The 26,407-nt window shown below is 46.0% G+C and overlaps 10 non-coding genes and 1 pseudogene across 10 annotated transcripts; all 11 read right to left on the bottom strand.

Annotated features, from left to right (window-relative positions):
* Positions 1 to 276: 276 nt before the first annotated feature.
* Positions 277 to 467, bottom strand: LOC130315295 (U2 spliceosomal RNA). The gene has a single exon (XR_008862846.1). It is a non-coding gene; the product is annotated as a U2 spliceosomal RNA (small nuclear RNA).
* A 2,091-nt stretch (positions 468 to 2,558) lies between these two features.
* LOC130315294 (U2 spliceosomal RNA) lies at positions 2,559 to 2,749 on the bottom strand. The gene has a single exon (XR_008862845.1). It is a non-coding gene; the product is annotated as a U2 spliceosomal RNA (small nuclear RNA).
* Positions 2,750 to 4,846: 2,097 nt separating this feature from the next.
* On the bottom strand, positions 4,847 to 5,037 carry LOC130315300 (U2 spliceosomal RNA). Its single transcript, XR_008862851.1, has one exon. It is a non-coding gene; the product is annotated as a U2 spliceosomal RNA (small nuclear RNA).
* Positions 5,038 to 7,126: 2,089 nt separating this feature from the next.
* LOC130315301 (U2 spliceosomal RNA) lies at positions 7,127 to 7,312 on the bottom strand. The gene has a single exon (XR_008862852.1). It is a non-coding gene; the product is annotated as a U2 spliceosomal RNA (small nuclear RNA).
* A 5,389-nt stretch (positions 7,313 to 12,701) lies between these two features.
* LOC130315306 (U2 spliceosomal RNA) lies at positions 12,702 to 12,919 on the bottom strand (annotated as a pseudogene).
* Positions 12,920 to 15,001: 2,082 nt separating this feature from the next.
* Positions 15,002 to 15,192, bottom strand: LOC130315293 (U2 spliceosomal RNA). The gene has a single exon (XR_008862844.1). It is a non-coding gene; the product is annotated as a U2 spliceosomal RNA (small nuclear RNA).
* Positions 15,193 to 17,283: 2,091 nt separating this feature from the next.
* On the bottom strand, positions 17,284 to 17,474 carry LOC130315292 (U2 spliceosomal RNA). The gene has a single exon (XR_008862843.1). It is a non-coding gene; the product is annotated as a U2 spliceosomal RNA (small nuclear RNA).
* Positions 17,475 to 19,558: 2,084 nt separating this feature from the next.
* Positions 19,559 to 19,749, bottom strand: LOC130315290 (U2 spliceosomal RNA). The gene has a single exon (XR_008862842.1). It is a non-coding gene; the product is annotated as a U2 spliceosomal RNA (small nuclear RNA).
* A 1,988-nt stretch (positions 19,750 to 21,737) lies between these two features.
* Positions 21,738 to 21,928, bottom strand: LOC130315289 (U2 spliceosomal RNA). The gene has a single exon (XR_008862841.1). It is a non-coding gene; the product is annotated as a U2 spliceosomal RNA (small nuclear RNA).
* Positions 21,929 to 24,029: 2,101 nt separating this feature from the next.
* On the bottom strand, positions 24,030 to 24,220 carry LOC130315288 (U2 spliceosomal RNA). The gene has a single exon (XR_008862840.1). It is a non-coding gene; the product is annotated as a U2 spliceosomal RNA (small nuclear RNA).
* Positions 24,221 to 26,205: 1,985 nt separating this feature from the next.
* On the bottom strand, positions 26,206 to 26,396 carry LOC130315285 (U2 spliceosomal RNA). The gene has a single exon (XR_008862837.1). It is a non-coding gene; the product is annotated as a U2 spliceosomal RNA (small nuclear RNA).
* Between the last annotated feature and the right edge of the window lie 11 nt (positions 26,397 to 26,407).

Here is a 26,407-nt window from a genome sequence, read left to right as displayed (position 1 = left end):
CAGCTGCCTATCATGTCATGCCCTACCTGCACAGGTGTGCTGGCTACTCAAATGATCCAATTAAGGAGGCCATTTAGTCAGCAGCAGCAGAAGTCCTGTGCCTGGACGCTCCAACAGCGGCCAGACACAAGCAGAAGCAGAAGCAGCAGAAGCAGCAGCAGCACCACCTTTTGTTTTTTGGCTGCAGCAGCAGCAAGGCCCACAGGGCTGGCTAGCTGGCTAGCCAGCAAGCAAGTAGCAATGAAAGTAGGAATCTTTCTTTTTAACCCTGTAAGGGGGTGGTGCACTGTACCCGAAGATACTGCCATATCGGGTCAATGCATAGGGCGACGGAAGCAAGCTTCGAAATCGGCCCCCGTTCTCAAAAATCCATTTAATATATGGTCCCCAGATAGGGGACGTATCAGATATTAAACTGATAAGAACAGATACTACACTTGATCTTAGCCAAAAGGCCGAGAAGCGATAACCGTGAAAGGGGCGGGCCCAACAAGGTGCCCTTCATGGGCACTATCACTGCTTGCTGTCAGGGAGGCTGCCAGACAATTTTCCATGCACACTCTGGGCTGGGGGGCAGTCAACCACCAGTACACACAGCAGAACCTAAACCCATACCATTATTGCTAAGCAGCAAGACAGGGGCCCATTGCACTCCCACGGGGCCTTTTTAAATGCAATCCATAACCCGGATTTGCCAGGAACCCTTCTTACTCCTCCTACTTGCATGTGACACTGGGCTTAGGATCTGCATAGGAAACACACACACAAGCACACACCTACCTTTGTTGCCTGCAGATGCCTCCTTGGCTGTCCCCAAACGGTATCAAACCAACACCCACGGGAAGCTGTAAGCATAGAGGACATGCCTGCACCCCATTGGACTTACCTGTGTGGGTTAAACCCGGGTTATTTGACAACCTATGGCGGTGATGGTTCTGCTCAGGCAGAGCAGTGCTGATGCTCCTCATAAAGCTGTCGCTGCTGTGAAGGTTCTAGGTGACATCACAAATCCCTATGGTTACATACACAACAAAGCTGGGTTGTTGTTGTTTACACTCTGCAAGGCCTGTGGAAGTGAGTGACATCATAGCACTGTAGTTCTGAGGGTTCTAGATGGATGCAACAATCTCCTGTTGCTTCTATGAAGGCCATAATAGACGACATCACCAAACAGCTCCATAGTCACATACACAGCAAAGGAGAGATGTTGTTTACACCTAGTGATGTCAGTGGTATTGAGTGACATCACAGCACAGTGCTAAGGCTCCTGGCCCTGGACACAGCAGCGGCTGCAATATCTCAACGGAGAATACGTTTATATATATGTGTGTGTGTGCGCGTATATATATATATATATATATATATATATATATATATATATATTTCTCCGCCGAAATCACTTTTAAACCCATTTCCACCTTTTTTTCCCTTCTCTTCCTCTTACTTTTTTTTCACGTTTTTTTACGTTTTTCTCCTTTTCGCCTCTTTTCTGGGCGTATTATTCTTCTTTTTCTTCTTTTTTTTCGTCTAATGCATACCCCATCAGTGCAGCAATGCTTATTCAATACCGCCAGCAGATGGAGACACTGGGGGATAATTTTCTAAGGATTTATACTGATTTTTCCTGTCTGAATTTGTCGCACAGAAAGTTGCAGGCCAAATATGTGTGACATTTCTGCGACTTTAGCTTCTAGAGCATTTTTACAACATTATACATAGGTGCTGAATACATAAAAAGCGACTGTTCAGCGACAGACAAGTCGCATCGGCTGAAAGTAGGCCAGAATGTCAGTCCATGTTGGAGCAGGTTTAGATACAGTCTAAAGTATAGATCTCAAAGTCTGTGCACAGAATTTAGCAAGGGCCTCGCACCTTCTGATGCATCAGGTAGGTGCACAATAGCATAGCCTAACCCTCTGTACTTTGGTCTATATTGATGCGGGACATAGACAGCCAGCTGATGACCAATCCATTAGTGCAATGGATGGCTGGAAGCATTTGTCTTTGCCTTTGCAATACCACAGAAGCAATGCATGGTCAATGTACAGCAATGACACACCTGTGTGAACAGCCAGGAGACCCCCCCCCCCCCCCCATGTTATGTTACATAGTTACATAGTTAGTACGGTCGAAAAAAGACATATGTCCATCAAGTTCAACCAGGGAATTAAGGGGTAGGGGTGTGGCGCGATATTGGGGAAGGGATGAGATTTTATATTTCTTCATAAGCATTAATCTTATTTTGTCAATTAGGAACATTCAGCACCCACCCGCTATCAAGGCAGCTGCCTATCATGTCATGCCCTACCTGCACAGGTGTGCTGGCTACTCAAATGATCCAATTAAGGAGGCCATTTAGTCAGCAGCAGCAGAAGTCCTGTGCCTGGACGCTCCAACAGCGGCCAGACACAAGCAGAAGCAGAAGCAGCAGAAGCAGCAGCAGCACCACCTTTTGTTTTTTGGCTGCAGCAGCAGCAAGGCCCACAGGGCTGGCTAGCTGGCTAGCCAGCAAGCAGGTAGCAATGAAAGTAGGAATCTTTCTTTTTAACCCTGTAAGGGGGTGGTGCACTGTACCCGAAGATACTGCCATATCGGGTCAATGCATAGGGCGACGGAAGCAAGCTTCGAAATCGGCCCCCGTTCTCAAAAATCCATTTAATATATGGTCCCCAGATAGGGGACGTATCAGATATTAAACTGATAAGAACAGATACTACACTTGATCTTAGCCAAAAGGCCGAGAAGCGATAACCGTGAAAGGGGCGGGCCCAACAAGGTGCCCTTCATGGGCACTATCACTGCTTGCTGTCAGGGAGGCTGCCAGACAATTTTCCATGCACACTCTGGGCTGGGGGGCAGTCAACCACCAGTACACACAGCAGAACCTAAACCCATACCATTATTGCTAAGCAGCAAGACAGGGGCCCATTGCACTCCCACGGGGCCTTTTTAAATGCAATCCATAACCCGGATTTGCCAGGAACCCTTCTTACTCCTCCTACTTGCATGTGACACTGGGCTTAGGATCTGCATAGGAAACACACACACAAGCACACACCTACCTTTGTTGCCTGCAGATGCCTCCTTGGCTGTCCCCAAACGGTATCAAACCAACACCCACGGGAAGCTGTAAGCATAGAGGACATGCCTGCACCCCATTGGACTTACCTGTGTGGGTTAAACCCGGGTTATTTGACAACCTATGGCGGTGATGGTTCTGCTCAGGCAGAGCAGTGCTGATGCTCCTCATAAAGCTGTCGCTGCTGTGAAGGTTCTAGGTGACATCACAAATCCCTATGGTTACATACACAACAAAGCTGGGTTGTTGTTGTTTACACTCTGCAAGGCCTGTGGAAGTGAGTGACATCATAGCACTGTAGTTCTGAGGGTTCTAGATGGATGCAACAATCTCCTGTTGCTTCTATGAAGGCCATAATAGACGACATCACCAAACAGCTCCATAGTCACATACACAGCAAAGGAGAGATGTTGTTTACACCTAGTGATGTCAGTGGTATTGAGTGACATCACAGCACAGTGCTAAGGCTCCTGGGCCTGGACACAGCAGCGGCTGCAATATCTCAACGGAGAATACGTTTATATATATGTGTGTGTGTGCGCGTATATATATATATATATATATATATATATATATATATATATATATATATTTCTCCGCCGAAATCACTTTTAAACCCATTTCCACCTTTTTTTCCCTTCTCTTCCTCTTACTTTTTTTTCACGTTTTTTTACGTTTTTCTCCTTTTCGCCTCTTTTCTGGGCGTATTATTCTTCTTTTTCTTCTTTTTTTTCGTCTAATGCATACCCCATCAGTGCAGCAATGCTTATTCAATACCGCCAGCAGATGGAGACACTGGGGGATAATTTTCTAAGGATTTATACTGATTTTTCCTGTCTGAATTTGTCGCACAGAAAGTTGCAGGCCAAATATGTGTGACATTTCTGCGACTTTAGCTTCTAGAGCATTTTTACAACATTATACATAGGTGCTGAATACATAAAAAGCGACTGTTCAGCGACAGACAAGTCGCATCGGCTGAAAGTAGGCCAGAATGTCAGTCCATGTTGGAGCAGGTTTAGATACAGTCTAAAGTATAGATCTCAAAGTCTGTGCACAGAATTTAGCAAGGGCCTCGCACCTTCTGATGCATCAGGTAGGTGCACAATAGCATAGCCTAACCCTCTGTACTTTGGTCTATATTGATGCGGGACATAGACAGCCAGCTGATGACCAATCCATTAGTGCAATGGATGGCTGGAAGCATTTGTCTTTGCCTTTGCAACACCACAGAAGCAATGCATGGTCAATGTACAGCAATGACACACCTGTGTGAACAGCCAGGAGACCCCCCCCCCCCCCCCATGTTATGTTACATAGTTACATAGTTAGTACGGTCGAAAAAAGACATATGTCCATCAAGTTCAACCAGGGAATTAAGGGGTAGGGGTGTGGCGCGATATTGGGGAAGGGATGAGATTTTATATTTCTTCATAAGCATTAATCTTATTTTGTCAATTAGGAACATTCAGCACCCACCCGCTATCAAGGCAGCTGCCTATCATGTCATGCCCTACCTACACAGGTGTGCTGGCTACTCAAATGATCCAATTAAGGAGGCCATTTAGTCAGCAGCAGCAGAAGTCCTGTGCCTGGACGCTCCAACAGCGGCCAGACACAAGCAGAAGCAGAAGCAGCAGAAGCAGCAGCAGCACCACCTTTTGTTTTTTGGCTGCAGCAGCAGCAAGGCCCACAGGGCTGGCTAGCTGGCTAGCCAGCAAGCAGGTAGCAATGAAAGTAGGAATCTTTCTTTTTAACCCTGTAAGGGGGTGGTGCACTGTACCCGAAGATACTGCCATATCGGGTCAATGCATAGGGCGACGGAAGCAAGCTTCGAAATCGGCCCCCGTGCTCAAAAATCCATTTAATATATGGTCCCCAGATAGGGGACGTATCAGATATTAAACTGATAAGAACAGATACTACACTTGATCTTAGCCAAAAGGCCGAGAAGCGATAACCGTGAAAGGGGCGGGCCCAACAAGGTGCCCTTCATGGGCACTATCACTGCTTGCTGTCATGGAGGCTGCCAGACAATTTTCCATGCACACTCTGAGCTGGGGGGCAGTCAACCACCAGTACACACAGCAGAACCTAAACCCATACCATTATTGCTAAGCAGCAAGACAGGGGCCCATTGCACTCCCACGGGGCCTTTTTAAATGCAATCCATAACCCGGATTTGCCAGGAACCCTTCTTACTCCTCCTACTTGCATGTGACACTGGGCTTAGGATCTGCATAGGAAACACACACACAAGCACACACCTACCTTTGTTGCCTGCAGATGCCTCCTTGGCTGTCCCCAAACGGTATCAAACCAACACCCACGGGAAGCTGTAAGCATAGAGGACATGCCTGCACCCCATTGGACTTACCTGTGTGGGTTAAACCCGGGTTATTTGACAACCTATGGCGGTGATGGTTCTGCTCAGGCAGAGCAGTGCTGATGCTCCTCATAAAGCTGTCGCTGCTGTGAAGGTTCTAGGTGACATCACAAATCCCTATGGTTACATACACAACAAAGCTGGGTTGTTGTTGTTTACACTCTGCAAGGCCTGTGGAAGTGAGTGACATCATAGCACTGTAGTTCTGAGGGTTCTAGATGGATGCAACAATCTCCTGTTGCTTCTATGAAGGCCATAATAGACGACATCACCAAACAGCTCCATAGTCACATACACAGCAAAGGAGAGATGTTGTTTACACCTAGTGATGTCAGTGGTATTGAGTGACATCACAGCACAGTGCTAAGGCTCCTGGGCCTGGACACAGCAGCGGCTGCAATATCTCAACGGAGAATACGTTTATATATATGTGTGTGTGTGCGCGTATATATATATATATATATATATATATATATATATATATATATATATTTCTCCGCCGAAATCACTTTTAAACCCATTTCCACCTTTTTTTCCCTTCTCTTCCTCTTACTTTTTTTTCACGTTTTTTTACGTTTTTCTCCTTTTCGCCTCTTTTCTGGGCGTATTATTCTTCTTTTTCTTCTTTTTTTTCGTCTAATGCATACCCCATCAGTGCAGCAATGCTTATTCAATACCGCCAGCAGATGGAGACACTGGGGGATAATTTTCTAAGGATTTATACTGATTTTTCCTGTCTGAATTTGTCGCACAGAAAGTTGCAGGCCAAATATGTGTGACATTTCTGCGACTTTAGCTTCTAGAGCATTTTTACAACATTATACATAGGTGCTGAATACATAAAAAGCGACTGTTCAGCGACAGACAAGTCGCATCGGCTGAAAGTAGGCCAGAATGTCAGTCCATGTTGGAGCAGGTTTAGATACAGTCTAAAGTATAGATCTCAAAGTCTGTGCACAGAATTTAGCAAGGGCCTCGCACCTTCTGATGCATCAGGTAGGTGCACAATAGCATAGCCTAACCCTCTGTACTTTGGTCTATATTGATGCGGGACATAGACAGCCAGCTGATGACCAATCCATTAGTGCAATGGATGGCTGGAAGCATTTGTCTTTGCCTTTGCAATACCACAGAAGCAATGCATGGTCAATGTACAGCAATGACACACCTGTGTGAACAGCCAGGAGACCCCCCCCCCATGTTATGTTACATAGTTACATAGTTAGTACGGTCGAAAAAAGACATATGTCCATCAAGTTCAACCAGGGAATTAAGGGGTAGGGGTGTGGCGCGATATTGGGGAAGGGATGAGATTTTATATTTCTTCATAAGCATTAATCTTATTTTGTCAATTAGGAACATTCAGCACCCACCCGCTATCAAGGCAGCTGCCTATCATGTCATGCCCTACCTGCACAGGTGTGCTGGCTACTCAAATGATACAATTAAGGAGGCCATTTAGTCAGCAGCAGCAGAAGTCCTGTGCCTGGACGCTCCAACAGCGGCCAGACACAAGCAGAAGCAGAAGCAGCAGAAGCAGCAGCAGCACCACCTTTTGTTTTTTGGCTGCAGCAGCAGCAAGGCCCACAGGGCTGGCTAGCTGGCTAGCCAGCAAGCAGGTAGCAATGAAAGTAGGAATCTTTCTTTTTAACCCTGTAAGGGGGTGGTGCACTGTACCCGAAGATACTGCCATATCGGGTCAATGCATAGGGCGACGGAAGCAAGCTTCGAAATCGGCCCCCGTTCTCAAAAATCCATTTAATATATGGTCCCCAGATAGGGGACGTATCAGATATTAAACTGATAAGAACAGATAAGGTTTCAACAAAATTTTATTGAATAAATAAGAAACCATACAAAATTTAAAATGCAAAATAATAAAAGGTTCACAAAAGTTTTAAAATACAAATAATAAAACCAGTAATAAAAGGAGAAAAAATAAAAATGGCAGGATAAAACATTATACAAATGTCATAAAAACTGATTATACTGTTATTTCGTTCCATAGAGGCAGACACCACATGGATGCTGCCTCGCTGGCCCCCAACTGTTTCTTGTCTCTTAGGTAATAGATGTACATCTCACTCAGGGCCAGCTTTATACAGTTTTTAACATCAATAAAATCATGTTTAAAAAGTAAGATGTTCCTAACTTTCCAGATGGCATTTTTAAAACAATTAATAATCATCCAGCAGATCATCTGCTGTTTAAAATTGGGGCAGTTAAAAAGACCGTAAAAGACACATTCGTGATTAAAATCTTTTAGGCCGCAGGCCCACTTCAAAAGTGGGCCTACCTTCCTCCAAAGCTCCCGTGCAAAAGGGCAGTTCCAAAATATGTGCAGCACCGTTTCGTCCACTCCGCAGCCATCTCTCGGGCACTTGGCTCTCGCCACCAGTCCTCGCCTGTGCTGAAACTCACGAGTAGGGAGGCACTGGTGGACGATTGCCCAGGCAAGATCCCTGTGTACATTCGCCAGAAACTTCCCGTACACGTTCCGCCATACCTTTTTGGATCTTGCCTGTGTGAAATTGGACACTGCCAGGGTAACCTCACTCCGCCTGAGGACCTTTGATACCTTTCTCTGGTACCCCAGTATGTCAGGCTCCAAATCTTGGAGACCTAGGAGCCTGACTGTCTTTTCCAACACCACATAATGTTTTGGGGGACACAGAAGCACCGGAGCGTTCAGAGGGATGCGCAACCATCTTTTAAAAACCATGCCCGCAGCGTACCTTAAAAAGCAGCTAAAAATGCCATCGGATTTAATAATTTTAAAACAGAAACAGAAATACTTTATGTAAAAGAAAGTAAAAAGGTTAGGAACATCTTTCCCGCCATTATCTTTACTTTTGTACATAAAATCACGCTTTAATTTCTCCATTTTTGAACCCCATAAAAAAGTAAAAACAATTCTAGTTACTTTTTTAATGTATAAAATAGATGGAGGAAATACCATGGCAATGTATAGCATAATAGGGAGTAAAACCATCTTTATTATTAAAATCTTCCCCTCCATGGTAAGGTTTCTAAGATTCCACATTAAAATCTTCTTCTCCATCTTAGCTATAGCTGAATCCCAGTTAGGGCTCCCATCATTGACCTGGTTAAAAACAATACCTAAAACTTTAATTTGATCCTGTTGCATTGTGACTCCTGGGGTGATGGATGAATCCCAGGAGCCAATATAAAAACAGTCACATTTATCTGTGTTTAGCTTAAAACCAGAGACCTCGCAGAAATAGCTGGTGTTCCTCAATGCCCCCCTCATGGATGGAGAGTCCGGGCACAGTATGGTGACATCATCCATGTACCCCAACACCTTTAGATGGGTCCCTCCTCCACCAGGTATCGGTACGCCTCTTACTACCCGGTCTTTTCTGAGGAGGGCCATCAGTGGTTCGATTGCGCAAATAAAAAGGAGTGGGGACAGGGGGCAGCCCTGTTTGACACCTGATAAAAGAGGAACACCGCTGGTTAAAAAGCCATTAACAGAGACTTGACTAAAACAGGATCGGTATAAAAGCATGATTCGGCTTAAAATCGTTTCAGGCACTGCCATCTTTTTAAGAACTAAAAACAGGTATTCATGGGAGACCCTATCAAAGGCTTTTTCAAAGTCTAAGGATAAAATTGCTACAGTTTGATTTCTATCCTTAAAATACCATAAAACATCTCTTAAAATATTTAGGGATTCAGCTATAGACCTTCCAGGTACCCCACAAACCTGATTTGGGTGAATTAATTTATGAATAAAAGGTTTAAAACGGACAGCTAATAACTTGGCTAAAACTTTATAATCAACATTTAAAAGTGTGATGGGGCGCCAATTTTTTAGCATATCCTTTTCACCCTTTTTAAAAAGTAATGATACAATCCCCCTCCTCCAGGAAGGGGGAAGTTCATTAACAATAAAAGTTTCTTTATACAATAAAACCATATCATCCTTTAAAATATCCCAAAAAGCTAAATAAAATTCGATGGGTAAACCATCTTCCCCAGGGGCCTTCCCACTAGAAAAACTTTTAAAAACAAATAAAAGTTCATCTAAGTTAAGATCACGGGATAAAACCTCCTGGTCTAAAACATCTAGCTTAAAATCAAGGGAATTAAGAACATGTTCTAAAAAGGATGGATTAAGATCTTTCTTATTAAAAAGAAGCTGGTAGAAGTTAAAAACTGCATCTAACATGCCTTTTGGAGTGGATTCACCCTCAAGGTTTTGGATGATATCCCTCCTATTCATCACTTTTTTAAAAAAGAAACGGGAACATTTCTCGCCCTCCTCCAGGTGCTGCACATGTGAGTTAAAAATGATTTGTTTCCCTTTCTTTTCTATGGCATGTTTTATTTCAGTTTTAAGGTTTAAAATATCATTTTCTACATCCATACCAGCTTCTTTCAATTTAAAAAGTACATTTAAACGCATGTTAAGAACATAAAACCACTGTTTTTCCATTTTTGCCTTCTTCTTACCTGCTTTGATAAAAAAAAATCTGATTTTAGATTTGGTGCCCTCCCACCAGTGCAGCATAGGCTCGTGGGGTTTTCTTTGTGATTGCCAGCATTGGTAGGTCCGCACAAACTCCTCTTTTATCTCAGGGTCCTCTAGGAGTGTGGTGTTTAATCTCCAGAGGCCCCTTTTTGCTTTTTGCTCCCCCTCTAGCTCCAGGCCCACCAAGAGGAGCTTATGATCAGAGAAGATATTCTGCTCGAGCGTGCATTTCAGGGGTTTAAAAGCTCTAGAGGAAAAAATAAAATCGATTCTGGAGCTCACTCTTCCATTGGACCATGTGGCGCCTGGGTCCTCCGGCAAGAGATCCTTCCAGCAATCTTTCAAATTAAAATCATCAATAAAATTTTTAAGCAGGTAAGAAGTGCGGTCTTTACGATTAATATCCCCACCCTGCCGGTGTTCCCCATCACGTATGCAGTTAAAATCACCTCCCACCAGCAGGGGGGAAGACCCAACACAAAACAGTGGTAAAATTTCAAATAGTTCTGCCCGCTCCTGTTTATCAGGAGGGGCATACACATTTAAAACACGAATTAAAAGTCCATTAAAATATAGATGAATTAAAAGAGCTCTGCCAGGCACAATCTCAGTTACTGTATGAATAGAAAAGGACTGGCCTCGGCAGAGCAGCCCAACACCCACAGAACGACAGTCATTTGCACCGGACCATATGGATGGGCCCAGCTTCCAGTCTTCTTTTAAGTCTTTATAGTCCATTTTACTAGGGATTCCACATTCTTGTAGCAGGCAAAGGTCAAAGTCACATGTCTCTAGATAAGAAAATAAAGCAGCCCTGCGATCAGGGCTCTTTAAGGACCTCACATTGAGTGAGGCAATTTTTACAGGGATAGGCATAGTTTATGGAGAGTCCGTGCTTGGAGAATCAAAGTCAATAATAAGCTGCGTACCGTCATCCCCCGCCTGCGGGGTCATCAGCTCCTTGATGTTCTGAGGGTCGGAGCTTGAGATCGATGATGCCCCGACCCTGAGCTCGCTCTCGTCCGAACTACGGCACGCCGCTTTCCTTTGAATGTCTTCCTCTTCTTCTTCTCTTTGTCTTTTAAATGTCACACTGCTGTCCATATCCTCTGTGTTGCTCTCACTCGATGTAATCTCTGGCCCCCGGCTGATGGATCTGCGTCTTCTTTCATCATTTGACGACTGGAACTGCTGCACAGGGGCCTGTGAGGCCTCTTTTCCGGAACCTTTGCCGCTACCTTGGGAAGTTTTCATCGCTTGTTCCCCAGCAAGCGTTGCTGAGGACTGTTGCTCCAACTTCCCCATCGATCGACGATGGCCAGTTTTACCCACCGGGTCCACTGCTGGCGGGGCAGCAAACCCTGGTTTGGCGCCACTTGTCTTCTTGGCCCTGTCCTGTATAGGCGGAGTAACAGGACCGGGCTCAGACCTGGCCACCTGGCTCCCCTTCCGGCGGGCTTTCACCGGGGCCTCTTCGTCCGGAGCAGGGCGACCCTGGGCCAAGCCAGTACCTGGCTTATGCTGCAATTTTGGGTCCACTTTTGCCCCCACCGAGGCCCGTCGGCTGCCACCCGCCACAGGTGAGCCCCCTTCAGAAGTTTCGGCGGGCTCTTGAGCCAGGTAGGAAGTCGATCGACGTCTTTCAATTTCCCGGGCAGTAAACTCGATCACCCGCCCGGGCTTCGTGGAATCCCCATGGCCTCCCCCTAGCACTACCACCGGTGGGCCCCCCGATGGAGCACCAGAGGTCTTGGGCCTGGACCCATCAGTACCTGCCATCTGGGGTTTGGGCATCTTAAAAAAGGACGTCTTTTGTCCTGTCCCCTCTTTGGGTGGGCCCAGCCTTGACCCACCCATCGTAGTTTTTGCTTTATGGGGACAGGAATTAAAATCGTGATTTTCCTCTCCGCAGAGGTTGCACCTTATCGTATGGCTACATCTTGAGGCTATGTGACCTTCTTGGCCACACCTATTGCAGCGAATCACACGCTCCGCGCCGCAGGTCTCCTGGGTGTGGCCAAACCTCAAGCAATTTCGGCAATACATAGGCATTTGAGGATAGAACAGGAAGCCCCGAACTCTCCCGATGGCAAAATTTGGGGGCGGATGGCAAAGACCCCCAATACCACCGGGATCCTTACGGAGCTTGACCCAGAACTTCCTCTTGCCGTTCCAGAACCGCACGGAGTTCAAGATTTTGTTTGCGAATCGCACCTCTTCGCAGTATCGCCGAAGAAAAGTGGCTATATCCTCCGTGGTCACATGAGGGCTGTGCATAGCCACCACCAACGGTATATGTTCCTCACCATAGAGGAACTGGAACGAAAGACCGTCGAGTCGATCGTCCCTCTGGTCCGCACCAGACAAGGTTGCATAGATGTTATCGCAACACGCCGTGGCCGTGAAGGTGACGGTATACAGGCCACGGCTTTCCTGGTCATTTAGACACAGGATGTCCTCCCTATTGAGGCGGAAGTAGTCAAGAAGAATCACCTCCGCAATGAAGCGGAGGTTCTTCAACTGACGATGGCTCTCCGACACCTCTATGCGGATGGTATTTCGCATCGACATTTCCCCAGAGGGGAAAGCCCAGGAGAACGGCATCTTCCACACCCAGGGACTAAGCCCCTTCCCCAATAGCAGCAGGGGCTCGGAATCCCGCTATAAAAGCGGAACCCTTACCCAAGGCAGAGGTCGGGGGTACCCTAGGTGCTTCCGAAGCTACAGGTAACGCTCAACGTACCGAAAATGCCTTCTGAGACACAAGGTCCCAGAGACAGGGGGATCGCAACCCGTTGTCCGTGGACTAAGCCCGCTCCCCAATAGCAGCAAGGGGGTGAAGTCCCTCCGTAAGGAGAGACAATCCCCCAAGGCCGAGAAGCGGGGTACCACAGACACCTTCCGACCAGACCAAATGCAGATACTACACTTGATCTTAGCCAAAAGGCCGAGAAGCGATAACCGTGAAAGGGGCGGGCCCAACAAGGTGCCCTTCATGGGCACTATCACTGCTTGCTGTCAGGGAGGCTGCCAGACAATTTTCCATGCACACTCTGGGCTGGGGGGCAGTCAACCACCAGTACACACAGCAGAACCTAAACCCATACCATTATTGCTAAGCAGCAAGACAGGGGCCCATTGCACTCCCACGGGGCCTTTTTAAATGCAATCCATAACCCGGATTTGCCAGGAACCCTTCTTACTCCTCCTACTTGCATGTGACACTGGGCTTAGGATCTGCATAGGAAACACACACACAAGCACACACCTACCTTTGTTGCCTGCAGATGCCTCCTTGGCTGTCCCCAAACGGTATCAAACCAACACCCACGGGAAGCTGTAAGCATAGAGGACATGCCTGCACCCCATTGGACTTACCTGTGTGGGTTAAACCCGGGTTATTTGACAACCTATGGCGGTGATGGTTCTGCTCAGGCAGAGCAGTGCTGATGCTCCTCATAAAGCTGTCGCTGCTGTGAAGGTTCTAGGTGACATCACAAATCCCTATGGTTACATACACAACAAAGCTGGGTTGTTGTTGTTTACACTCTGCAAGGCCTGTGGAAGTGAGTGACATCATAGCACTGTAGTTCTGACGGTTCTAGATGGATGCAACAATCTCCTGTTGCTTCTATGAAGGCCATAATAGACGACATCACCAAACAGCTCCATAGTCACATACACAGCAAAGCAGAGATGTTGTTTACACCTAGTGATGTCAGTGGTATTGAGTGACATCACAGCACAGTGCTAAGGCTCCTGGGCCTGGACACAGCAGCGGCTGCAATATCTCAACGGAGAATACGTTTATATATATGTGTGTGTGTGCGCGTATATATATATATATATATATATATATATATATATTTCTCCGCCGAAATCACTTTTAAACCCATTTCCACCTTTTTTTCCCTTCTCTTCCTCTTACTTTTTTTTCACGTTTTTTACGTTTTTCTCCTTTTCGCCTCTTTTCTGGGCGTATTATTCTTCTTTTTCTTCTTTTTTTTCGTCTAATGCATACCCCATCAGTGCAGCAATGCTTATTCAATACCGCCAGCAGATGGAGACACTGGGGGATAATTTTCTAAGGATTTATACTGATTTTTCCTGTCTGAATTTGTCGCACAGAAAGTTGCAGGCCAAATATGTGTGACATTTCTGCGACTTTAGCTTCTAGAGCATTTTTACAACATTATACATAGGTGCTGAATACATAAAAAGCGACTGTTCAGCGACAGACAAGTCGCATCGGCTGAAAGTAGGCCAGAATGTCAGTCCATGTTGGAGCAGGTTTAAAATACAGTCTAAAGTATAGATCTCAAAGTCTGTGCACAGAATTTAGCAAGGGCCTCGCACCTTCTGATGCATCAGGTAGGTGCACAATAGCATAGCCTAACCCTCTGTACTTTGGTCTATATTGATGCGGGACATAGACAGCCAGCTGATGACCAATCCATTAGTGCAATGGATGGCTGGAAGCATTTGTCTTTGCCTTTGCAATACCACAGAAGCAATGCATGGTCAATGTACAGCAATGACACACCTGTGTGAACAGCCAGGAGACCCCCCCCCCCCCCCATGTTATGTTACATAGTTACATAGTTAGTACGGTCGAAAAAAGACATATGTCCATCAAGTTCAACCAGGGAATTAAGGGGTAGGGGTGTGGCGCGATATTGGGGAAGGGATGAGATTTTATATTTCTTCATAAGCATTAATCTTATTTTGTCAATTAGGAACATTCAGCACCCACCCGCTATCAAGGAAGCTGCCTATCATGTCATGCCCTACCTGCACAGGTGTGCTGGCTACTCAAATGATCCAATTAAGGAGGCCATTTAGTCAGCAGCAGCAGAAGTCCTGTGCCTGGATGCTCCAACAGCGGCCAGACACAAGCAGAAGCAGAAGCAGCAGAAGCAGCAGCAGCACCACCTTTTGTTTTTTGGCTGCAGCAGCAGCAAGGCCCACAGGGCTGGCTAGCTGGCTAGCCAGCAAGCAGGTAGCAATGAAAGTAGGAATCTTTCTTTTTAACCCTGTAAGGGGGTGGTGCACTGTACCCGAAGATACTGCCATATCGGGTCAATGCATAGGGCGACGGAAGCAAGCTTCGAAATCGGCCCCCGTTCTCAAAAATCCATTTAATATATGGTCCCCAGATAGGGGACGTATCAGATATTAAACTGATAAGAACAGATACTACACTTGATCTTAGCCAAAAGGCCGAGAAGCGATAACCATGAAAGGGGCGGGCCCAACAAGGTGCCCTTCATGGGCACTATCACTGCTTGCTGTCAGGGAGGCTGCCAGACAATTTTCCATGCACACTCTGGGCTGGGGGGCAGTCAACCACCAGTACACACAGCAGAACCTAAACCCATACCATTATTGCTAAGCAGCAAGACAGGGGCCCATTGCACTCCCACGGGGCCTTTTTAAATGCAATCCATAACCCGGATTTGCCAGGAACCCTTCTTACTCCTCCTACTTGCATGTGACACTGGGCTTAGGATCTGCATAGGAAACACACACACAAGCACACACCTACCTTTGTTGCCTGCAGATGCCTCCTTGGCTGTCCCCAAACGGTATCAAACCAACACCCACGGGAAGCTGTAAGCATAGAGGACATGCCTGCACCCCATTGGACTTACCTGTGTGGGTTAAACCCGGGTTATTTGACAACCTATGGCGGTGATGGTTCTGCTCAGGCAGAGCAGTGCTGATGCTCCTCATAAAGCTGTCGCTGCTGTGAAGGTTCTAGGTGACATCACAAATCCCTATGGTTACATACACAACAAAGCTGGGTTGTTGTTGTTTACACTCTGCAAGGCCTGTGGAAGTGAGTGACATCATAGCACTGTAGTTCTGAGGGTTCTAGATGGATGCAACAATCTCCTGTTGCTTCTATGAAGGCCATAATAGACGACATCACCAAACAGCTCCATAGTCACATACACAGCAAAGGAGAGATGTTGTTTACACCTAGTGATGTCAGTGGTATTGAGTGACATCACAGCACAGTGCTAAGGCTCCTGGCCCTGGACACAGCAGCGGCTGCAATATCTCAACGGAGAATACGTTTATATATATGTGTGTGTGTGCGCGTATATATATATATATATATATATATATATATATATATATATATATTTCTCCGCCGAAATCACTTTTAAACCCATTTCCACCTTTTTTTCCCTTCTCTTCCTCTTACTTTTTTTTCACGTTTTTTTACGTTTTTCTCCTTTTCGCCTCTTTTCTGGGCGTATTATTCTTCTTTTTCTTCTTTTTTTTCGTCTAATGCATACCCCATCAGTGCAGCAATGCTTATTCAATACCGCCAGCAGATGGAGACACTGGGGGATAATTTTCTAAGGATTTATACTGATTTTTCCTGTCTGAATTTGTCGCACAGAAAGTTGCAGGCCAAATATGTGTGACATTTCTGCGACTTTAGCTTCTAGAGCATTTTTACAACATTATACATAGGTGCTGAATACATAAAAAGCGACTGTTCAGCGACAGACAAGTCGCATCGGCTGAAAGTAGGCCAGAATGTCAGTCCATGTTGGAGCAGGTTTAGATACAGTCTAAAGTATAGATCTCAAAGTCTGTGCACAGAATTTAGCAAGGGCCTCGCACCTTCTGATGCATCAGGTAGGTGCACAATAGCATAGCCTAACCCTCTGTACTTTGGTCTATATTGATGCGGGACATAGACAGCCAGCTGATGACCAATCCATTAGTGCAATGGATGGCTGGAAGCATTTGTCTTTGCCTTTGCAATACCACAGAAGCAATGCATGGTCAATGTACAGCAATGACACACCTGTGTGAACAGCCAGGAGACCCCCCCCCCCCCCATGTTATGTTACATAGTTACATAGTTAGTACGGTCGAAAAAAGACATATGTCCATCAAGTTCAACCAGGGAATTAAGGGGTAGGGGTGTGGCGCGATATTGGGGAAGGGATGAGATTTTATATTTCTTCATAAGCATTAATCTTATTTTGTCAATTAGGAACATTCAGCACCCACCCGCTATCAAGGCAGCTGCCTATCATGTCATGCCCTACCTGCACAGGTGTGCTGGCTACTCAAATGATCCAATTAAGGAGGCCATTTAGTCAGCAGCAGCAGAAGTCCTGTGCCTGGACGCTCCAACAGCGGCCAGACACAAGCAGAAGCAGAAGCAGCAGAAGCAGCAGCAGCACCACCTTTTGTTTTTTGGCTGCAGCAGCAGCAAGGCCCACAGGGCTGGCTAGCTGGCTAGCCAGCAAGCAGGTAGCAATGAAAGTAGGAATCTTTCTTTTTAACCCTGTAAGGGGGTGGTGCACTGTACCCGAAGATACTGCCATATCGGGTCAATGCATAGGGCGACGGAAGCAAGCTTCGAAATCGGCCCCCGTTCTCAAAAATCCATTTAATATATGGTCCCCAGATAGGGGACGTATCAGATATTAAACTGATAAGAACAGATACTACACTTGATCTTAGCCAAAAGGCCGAGAAGCGATAACCGTGAAAGGGGCGGGCCCAACAAGGTGCCCTTCATGGGCACTATCACTGCTTGCTGTCAGGGAGGCTGCCAGACAATTTTCCATGCACACTCTGGGCTGGGGGGCAGTCAACCACCAGTACACACAGCAGAACCTAAACCCATACCATTATTGCTAAGCAGCAAGACAGGGGCCCATTGCACTCCCACGGGGCCTTTTTAAATGCAATCCATAACCCGAATTTGCCAGGAACCCTTCTTACTCCTCCTACTTGCATGTGACACTGGGCTTAGGATCTGCATAGGAAACACACACACAAGCACACACCTACCTTTGTTGCCTGCAGATGCCTCCTTGGCTGTCCCCAAACGGTATCAAACCAACACCCACGGGAAGCTGTAAGCATAGAGGACATGCCTGCACCCCATTGGACTTACCTGTGTGGGTTAAACCCGGGTTATTTGACAACCTATGGCGGTGATGGTTCTGCTCAGGCAGAGCAGTGCTGATGCTCCTCATAAAGCTGTCGCTGCTGTGAAGGTTCTAGGTGACATCACAAATCCCTATGGTTACATACACAACAAAGCTGGGTTGTTGTTGTTTACACTCTGCAAGGCCTGTGGAAGTGAGTGACATCATAGCACTGTAGTTCTGAGGGTTCTAGATGGATGCAACAATCTCCTGTTGCTTCTATGAAGGCCATAATAGACGACATCACCAAACAGCTCCATAGTCACATACACAGCAAAGGAGAGATGTTGTTTACACCTAGTGATGTCAGTGGTATTGAGTGACATCACAGCACAGTGCTAAGGCTCCTGGGCCTGGACACAGCAGCGGCTGCAATATCTCAACGGAGAATACGTTTATATATATGTGTGTGTGTGCGCGTATATATATATATATATATATATATATATATATATATATATATATATTTCTCCGCCGAAATCACTTTTAAACCCATTTCCACCTTTTTTTCCCTTCTCTTCCTCTTACTTTTTTTTCACGTTTTTTTACGTTTTTCTCCTTTTCGCCTCTTTTCTGGGCGTATTATTCTTCTTTTTCTTCTTTTTTTTCGTCTAATGCATACCCCATCAGTGCAGCAATGCTTATTCAATACCGCCAGCAGATGGAGACACTGGGGGATAATTTTCTAAGGATTTATACTGATTTTTCCTGTCTGAATTTGTCGCACAGAAAGTTGCAGGCCAAATATGTGTGACATTTCTGCGACTTTAGCTTCTAGAGCATTTTTACAACATTATACATAGGTGCTGAATACATAAAAAGCGACTGTTCAGCGACAGACAAGTCGCATCGGCTGAAAGTAGGCCAGAATGTCAGTCCATGTTGGAGCAGGTTTAGATACAGTCTAAAGTATAGATCTCAAAGTCTGTGCACAGAATTTAGCAAGGGCCTCGCACCTTCTGATGCATCAGGTAGGTGCACAATAGCATAGCCTAACCCTCTGTACTTTGGTCTATATTGATGCGGGACATAGACAGCCAGCTGATGACCAATCCATTAGTGCAATGGATGGCTGGAAGCATTTGTCTTTGCCTTTGCAATACCACAGAAGCAATGCATGGTCAATGTACAGCAATGACACACCTGTGTGAACAGCCAGGAGACCCCCCCCCCCCCCATGATATGTTACATAGTTACATAGTTAGTACGGTCGAAAAAAGACATATGTCCATCAAGTTCAACCAGGGAATTAAGGGGTAGGGGTGTGGCGCGATATTGGGGAAGGGATGAGATTTTATATTTCTTCATAAGCATTAATCTTATTTTGTCAATTAGGAACATTCAGCACCCACCCGCTATCAAGGCAGCTGCCTATCATGTCATGCCCTACCTGCACAGGTGTGCTGGCTACTCAAATGATCCAATTAAGGAGGCCATTTAGTCAGCAGCAGCAGAAGTCCTGTGCCTGGACGCTCCAACAGCGGCCAGACACAAGCAGAAGCAGAAGCAGCAGCAGCACCACCTTTTGTTTTTTGGCTGCAGCAGCAGCAAGGCCCACAGGGCTGGCTAGCTGGCTAGCCAGCAAGCAGGTAGCAATGAAAGTAGGAATCTTTCTTTTTAACCCTGTAAGGGGGTGGTGCACTGTACCCGAAGATACTGCCATATCGGGTCAATGCATAGGGCGACGGAAGCAAGCTTCGAAATCGGCCCCCGTTCTCAAAAATCCATTTAATATATGGTCCCCAGATAGGGGACGTATCAGATATTAAACTGATAAGAACAGATACTACACTTGATCTTAGCCAAAAGGCCGAGAAGCGATAACCGTGAAAGGGGCGGGCCCAACAAGGTGCCCTTCATGGGCACTATCACTGCTTGCTGTCAGGGAGGCTGCCAGACAATTTTCCATGCACACTCTGGGCTGGGGGGCAGTCAACCACCAGTACACACAGCAGAACCTAAACCCATACCATTATTGCTAAGCAGCAAGCTTAGGATCTGCATAGGAAACACACACACAAGCACACACCTACCTTTGTTGCCTGCAGATGCCTCCTTGGCTGTCCCCAAACGGTATCAAACCAACACCCACGGGAAGCTGTAAGCATAGAGGACATGCCTGCACCCCATTGGACTTACCTGTGTGGGTTAAACCCGGGTTATTTGACAACCTATGGCGGTGATGGTTCTGCTCAGGCAGAGCAGTGCTGATGCTCCTCATAAAGCTGTCGCTGCTGTGAAGGTTCTAGGTGACATCACAAATCCCTATGGTTACATACACAACAAAGCTGGGTTGTTGTTGTTTACACTCTGCAAGGCCTGTGGAAGTGAGTGACATCATAGCACTGTAGTTCTGAGGGTTCTAGATGGATGCAACAATCTCCTGTTGCTTCTATGAAGGCCATAATAGACGACATCACCAAACAGCTCCATAGTCACATACACAGCAAAGGAGAGATGTTGTTTACACCTAGTGATGTCAGGGGTATTGAGTGACATCACAGCACAGTGCTAAGGCTCCTGGGCCTGGACACAGCAGCGGCTGCAATATCTCAACGGAGAATACGTTTATATATATGTGTGTGTGTGCGCGTATATATATATATATATATATATATATATATATATATATATATATTTCTCCGCCGAAATCACTTTTAAACCCATTTCCACCTTTTTTTCCCTTCTCTTCCTCTTACTTTTTTTCACGTTTTTTTACGTTTTTCTCCTTTTCGCCTCTTTTCTGGGCGTATTATTCTTCTTTTTCTTCTTTTTTTTCGTCTAATGCATACCCCATCAGTGCAGCAATGCTTATTCAATACCGCCAGCAGATGGAGACACTGGGGGATAATTTTCTAAGGATTTATACTGATTTTTCCTGTCTGAATTTGTCGCACAGAAAGTTGCAGGCCAAATATGTGTGACATTTCTGCGACTTTAGCTTCTAGAGCATTTTTACAACATTATACATAGGTGCTGAATACATAAAAAGCGACTGTTCAGCGACAGACAAGTCGCATCGGCTGAAAGTAGGCCAGAATGTCAGTCCATGTTGGAGCAGGTTTAGATACAGTCTAAAGTATAGATCTCAAAGTCTGTGCACAGAATTTAGCAAGGGCCTCGCACCTTCTGATGCATCAGGTAGGTGCACAATAGCATAGCCTAACCCTCTGTACTTTGGTCTATATTGATGCGGGACATAGACAGCCAGCTGATGACCAATCCATTAGTGCAATGGATGGCTGGAAGCATTTGTCTTTGCCTTTGCAATACCACAGAAGCAATGCATGGTCAATGTACAGCAATGACACACCTGTGTGAACAGCCAGGAGACCCCCCCCCCCCCCATGATATGTTACATAGTTACATAGTTAGTACGGTCGAAAAAAGACATATGTCCATCAAGTTCAACCAGGGAATTAAGGGGTAGGGGTGTGGCGCGATATTGGGGAAGGGATGAGATTTTATATTTCTTCATAAGCATTAATCTTATTTTGTCAATTAGGAACATTCAGCACCCACCCGCTATCAAGGCAGCTGCCTATCATGTCATGCCCTACCTGCACAGGTGTGCTGGCTACTCAAATGATCCAATTAAGGAGGCCATTTAGTCAGCAGCAGCAGAAGTCCTGTGCCTGGACGCTCCAACAGCGGCCAGACACAAGCAGAAGCAGAAGCAGCAGAAGCAGCAGCAGCACCACCTTTTGTTTTTTGGCTGCAGCAGCAGCAAGGCCCACAGGGCTGGCTAGCTGGCTAGCCAGCAAGCAGGTAGCAATGAAAGTAGGAATCTTTCTTTTTAACCCTGTAAGGGGGTGGTGCACTGTACCCGAAGATACTGCCATATCGGGTCAATGCATAGGGCGACGGAAGCAAGCTTCGAAATCGGCCCCCGTTCTCAAAAATCCATTTAATATATGGTCCCCAGATAGGGGACGTATCAGATATTAAACTGATAAGAACAGATACTACACTTGATCTTAGCCAAAAGGCCGAGAAGCGATAACCGTGAAAGGGGCGGGCCCAACAAGGTGCCCTTCATGGGCACTATCACTGCTTGCTGTCAGGGAGGCTGCCAGACAATTTTCCATGCACACTCTGGGCTGGGGGGCAGTCAACCACCAGTACACACAGCAGAACCTAAACCCATACCATTATTGCTAAGCAGCAAGACAGGGGCCCATTGCACTCCCACGGGGCCTTTTTAAATGCAATCCATAACCCGGATTTGCCAGGAACCCTTCTTACTCCTCCTACTTGCATGTGACACTGGGCTTAGGATCTGCATAGGAAACACACACACAAGCACACACCTACCTTTGTTGCCTGCAGATGCCTCCTTGGCTGTCCCCAAACGGTATCAAACCAACACCCACGGGAAGCTGTAAGCATAGAGGACATGCTTGCACCCCATTGGACTTACCTGTGTGGGTTAAACCCGGGTTATTTGACAACCTATGGCGGTGATGGTTCTGCTCAGGCAGAGCAGTGCTGATGCTCCTCATAAAGCTGTCGCTGCTGTGAAGGTTCTAGGTGACATCACAAATCCCTATGGTTACATACACAACAAAGCTGGGTTGTTGTTGTTTACACTCTGCAAGGCCTGTGGAAGTGAGTGACATCATAGCACTGTAGTTCTGAGGGTTCTAGATGGATGCAACAATCTCCTGTTGCTTCTATGAAGGCCATAATAGACGACATCACCAAACAGCTCCATAGTCACATACACAGCAAAGGAGAGATGTTGTTTACACCTAGTGATGTCAGTGGTATTGAGTGACATCACAGCACAGTGCTAAGGCTCCTGGGCCTGGACACAGCAGCGGCTGCAATATCTCAACGGAGAATACGTTTATATATATGTGTGTGTGTGCGCGTATATATATATATATATATATATATATATATATATATATATATATATTTCTCCGCCGAAATCACTTTTAAACCCATTTCCACCTTTTTTTCCCTTCTCTTCCTCTTACTTTTTTTTCACGTTTTTTTACGTTTTTCTCCTTTTCGCCTCTTTTCTGGGCGTATTATTCTTCTTTTTCTTCTTTTTTTTCGTCTAATGCATACCCCATCAGTGCAGCAATGCTTATTCAATACCGCCAGCAGATGGAGACACTGGGAGATAATTTTCTAAGGATTTATACTGATTTTTCCTGTCTGAATTTGTCGCACAGAAAGTTGCAGGCCAAATATGTGTGACATTTCTGCGACTTTAGCTTCTAGAGCATTTTTACAACATTATACATAGGTGCTGAATACATAAAAAGCGACTGTTCAGCGACAGACAAGTCGCATCGGCTGAAAGTAGGCCAGAATGTCAGTCCATGTTGGAGCAGGTTTAGATACAGTCTAAAGTATAGATCTCAAAGTCTGTGCACAGAATTTAGCAAGGGCCTCGCACCTTCTGATGCATCAGGTAGGTGCACAATAGCATAGCCTAACCCTCTGTACTTTGGTCTATATTGATGCGGGACATAGACAGCCAGCTGATGACCAATCCATTAGTGCAATGGATGGCTGGAAGCATTTGTCTTTGCCTTTGCAATACCACAGAAGCAATGCATGGTCAATGTACAGCAATGACACACCTGTGTGAACAGCCAGGAGACCCCCCCCCCCCCATGTTATGTTACATAGTTACATAGTTAGTACGGTCGAAAAAAGACATATGTCCATCAAGTTCAACCAGGGAATTAAGGGGTAGGGGTGTGGCGCGATATTGGGGAAGGGATGAGATTTTATATTTCTTCATAAGCATTAATCTTATTTTGTCAATTAGGAACATTCAGCACCCACCCGCTATCAAGGCAGCTGCCTATCATGTCATGCCCTACCTGCACAGGTGTGCTGGCTACTCAAATGATCCAATTAAGGAGGCCATTTAGTCAGCAGCAGCAGAAGTCCTGTGCCTGGACGCTCCAACAGCGGCCAGACACAAGCAGAAGCAGAAGCAGCAGAAGCAGCAGAAGCAGCAGCAGCACCACCTTTTGTTTTTTGGCTGCAGCAGCAGCAAGGCCCACAGGGCTGGCTAGCTGGCTAGCCAGCAAGCAGGTAGCAATGAAAGTAGGAATCTTTCTTTTTAACCCTGTAAGGGGGTGGTGCACTGTACCCGAAGATACTGCCATATCGGGTCAATGCATAGGGCGACGGAAGCAAGCTTCGAAATCGGCCCCCGTTCTCAAAAATCCATTTAATATATGGTCCCCAGATAGGGGACGTATCAGATATTAAACTGATAAGAACAGATACTACACTTGATCTTAGCCAAAAGGCCGAGAAGCGATAACCGTGAAAGGGGCGGGCCCAACAAGGTGCCCTTCATGGGCACTATCACTGCTTGCTGTCAGGGAGGCTGCCAGACAATTTTCCATGCACACTCTGGGCTGGGGGGCAGTCAACCACCAGTACACACAGCAGAACCTAAACCCATACCATTATTGCTAAGCAGCAAGCTTAGGATCTGCATAGGAAACACACACACAAGCACACACCTACCTTTGTTGCCTGCAGATGCCTCCTTGGCTGTCCCCAAACGGTATCAAACCAACACCCACGGGAAGCTGTAAGCATAGAGGACATGCCTGCACCCCATTGGACTTACCTGTGTGGGTTAAACCCGGGTTATTTGACAACCTATGGCGGTGATGGTTCTGCTCAGGCAGAGCAGTGCTGATGCTCCTCATAAAGCTGTCGCTGCTGTGAAGGTTCTAGGTGACATCACAAATCCCTATGGTTACATACACAACAAAGCTGGGTTGTTGTTGTTTACACTCTGCAAGGCCTGTGGAAGTGAGTGACATCATAGCACTGTAGTTCTGAGGGTTCTAGATGGATGCAACAATCTCCTGTTGCTTCTATGAAGGCCATAATAGACGACATCACCAAACAGCTCCATAGTCACATACACAGCAAAGGAGAGATGTTGTTTACACCTAGTGATGTCAGTGGTATTGAGTGACATCACAGCACAGTGCTAAGGCTCCTGGGCCTGGACACAGCAGCGGCTGCAATATCTCAACGGAGAATACGTTTATATATATGTGTGTGTGTGCGCGTATATATATATATATATATATATATATATATATATATATATATTTCTCCGCCGAAATCACTTTTAAACCCATTTCCACCTTTTTTTCCCTTCTCTTCCTCTTACTTTTTTTCACGTTTTTTTACGTTTTTCTCCTTTTCGCCTCTTTTCTGGGCGTATTATTCTTCTTTTTCTTCTTTTTTTTCGTCTAATGCATACCCCATCAGTGCAGCAATGCTTATTCAATACCGCCAGCAGATGGAGACACTGGGGGATAATTTTCTAAGGATTTATACTGATTTTTCCTGTCTGAATTTGTCGCACAGAAAGTTGCAGGCCAAATATGTGTGACATTTCTGCGACTTTAGCTTCTAGAGCATTTTTACAACATTATACATAGGTGCTGAATACATAAAAAGCGACTGTTCAGCGACAGACAAGTCGCATCGGCTGAAAGTAGGCCAGAATGTCAGTCCATGTTGGAGCAGGTTTAGATACAGTCTAAAGTATAGATCTCAAAGTCTGTGCACAGAATTTAGCAAGGGCCTCGCACCTTCTGATGCATCAGGTAGGTGCACAATAGCATAGCCTAACCCTCTGTACTTTGGTCTATATTGATGCGGGACATAGACAGCCAGCTGATGACCAATCCATTAGTGCAATGGATGGCTGGAAGCATTTGTCTTTGCCTTTGCAATACCACAGAAGCAATGCATGGTCAATGTACAGCAATGACACACCTGTGTGAACAGCCAGGAGACCCCCCCCCCCCCATGTTATGTTACATAGTTACATAGTTAGTACGGTCGAAAAAAGACATATGTCCATCAAGTTCAACCAGGGAATTAAGGGGTAGGGGTGTGGCGCGATATTGGGGAAGGGATGAGATTTTATATTTCTTCATAAGCATTAATCTTATTTTGTCAATTAGGAACATTCAGCACCCACCCGCTATCAAGGCAGCTGCCTATCATGTCATGCCCTACCTGCACAGGTGTGCTGGCTACTCAAATGATCCAATTAAGGAGGCCATTTAGTCAGCAGCAGCAGAAGTCCTGTGCCTGGACGCTCCAACAGCGGCCAGACACAAGCAGAAGCAGAAGCAGCAGAAGCAGCAGCAGCACCACCTTTTGTTTTTTGGCTGCAGCAGCAGCAAGGCCCACAGGGCTGGCTAGCTGGCTAGCCAGCAAGCAGGTAGCAATGAAAGTAGGAATCTTTCTTTTTAACCCTGTAAGGGGGTGGTGCACTGTACCCGAAGATACTGCCATATCGGGTCAATGCATAGGGCGACGGAAGCAAGCTTCGAAATCGGCCCTCGTTCTCAAAAATCCATTTAATATATGGTCCCCAGATAGGGGACGTATCAGATATTAAACTGATAAGAACAGATACTACACTTGATCTTAGCCAAAAGGCCGAGAAGCGATAACCGTGAAAG

This window comes from Hyla sarda, unplaced genomic scaffold (assembly GCF_029499605.1).
Source record: "Hyla sarda isolate aHylSar1 unplaced genomic scaffold, aHylSar1.hap1 scaffold_1862, whole genome shotgun sequence".
Taxonomy (NCBI): Eukaryota; Metazoa; Chordata; class Amphibia; order Anura; family Hylidae; genus Hyla; species Hyla sarda.
The sequence above is the reverse complement of the archived record's forward strand: the minus strand, read 5'-3'. Positions and strand labels throughout refer to the sequence as shown.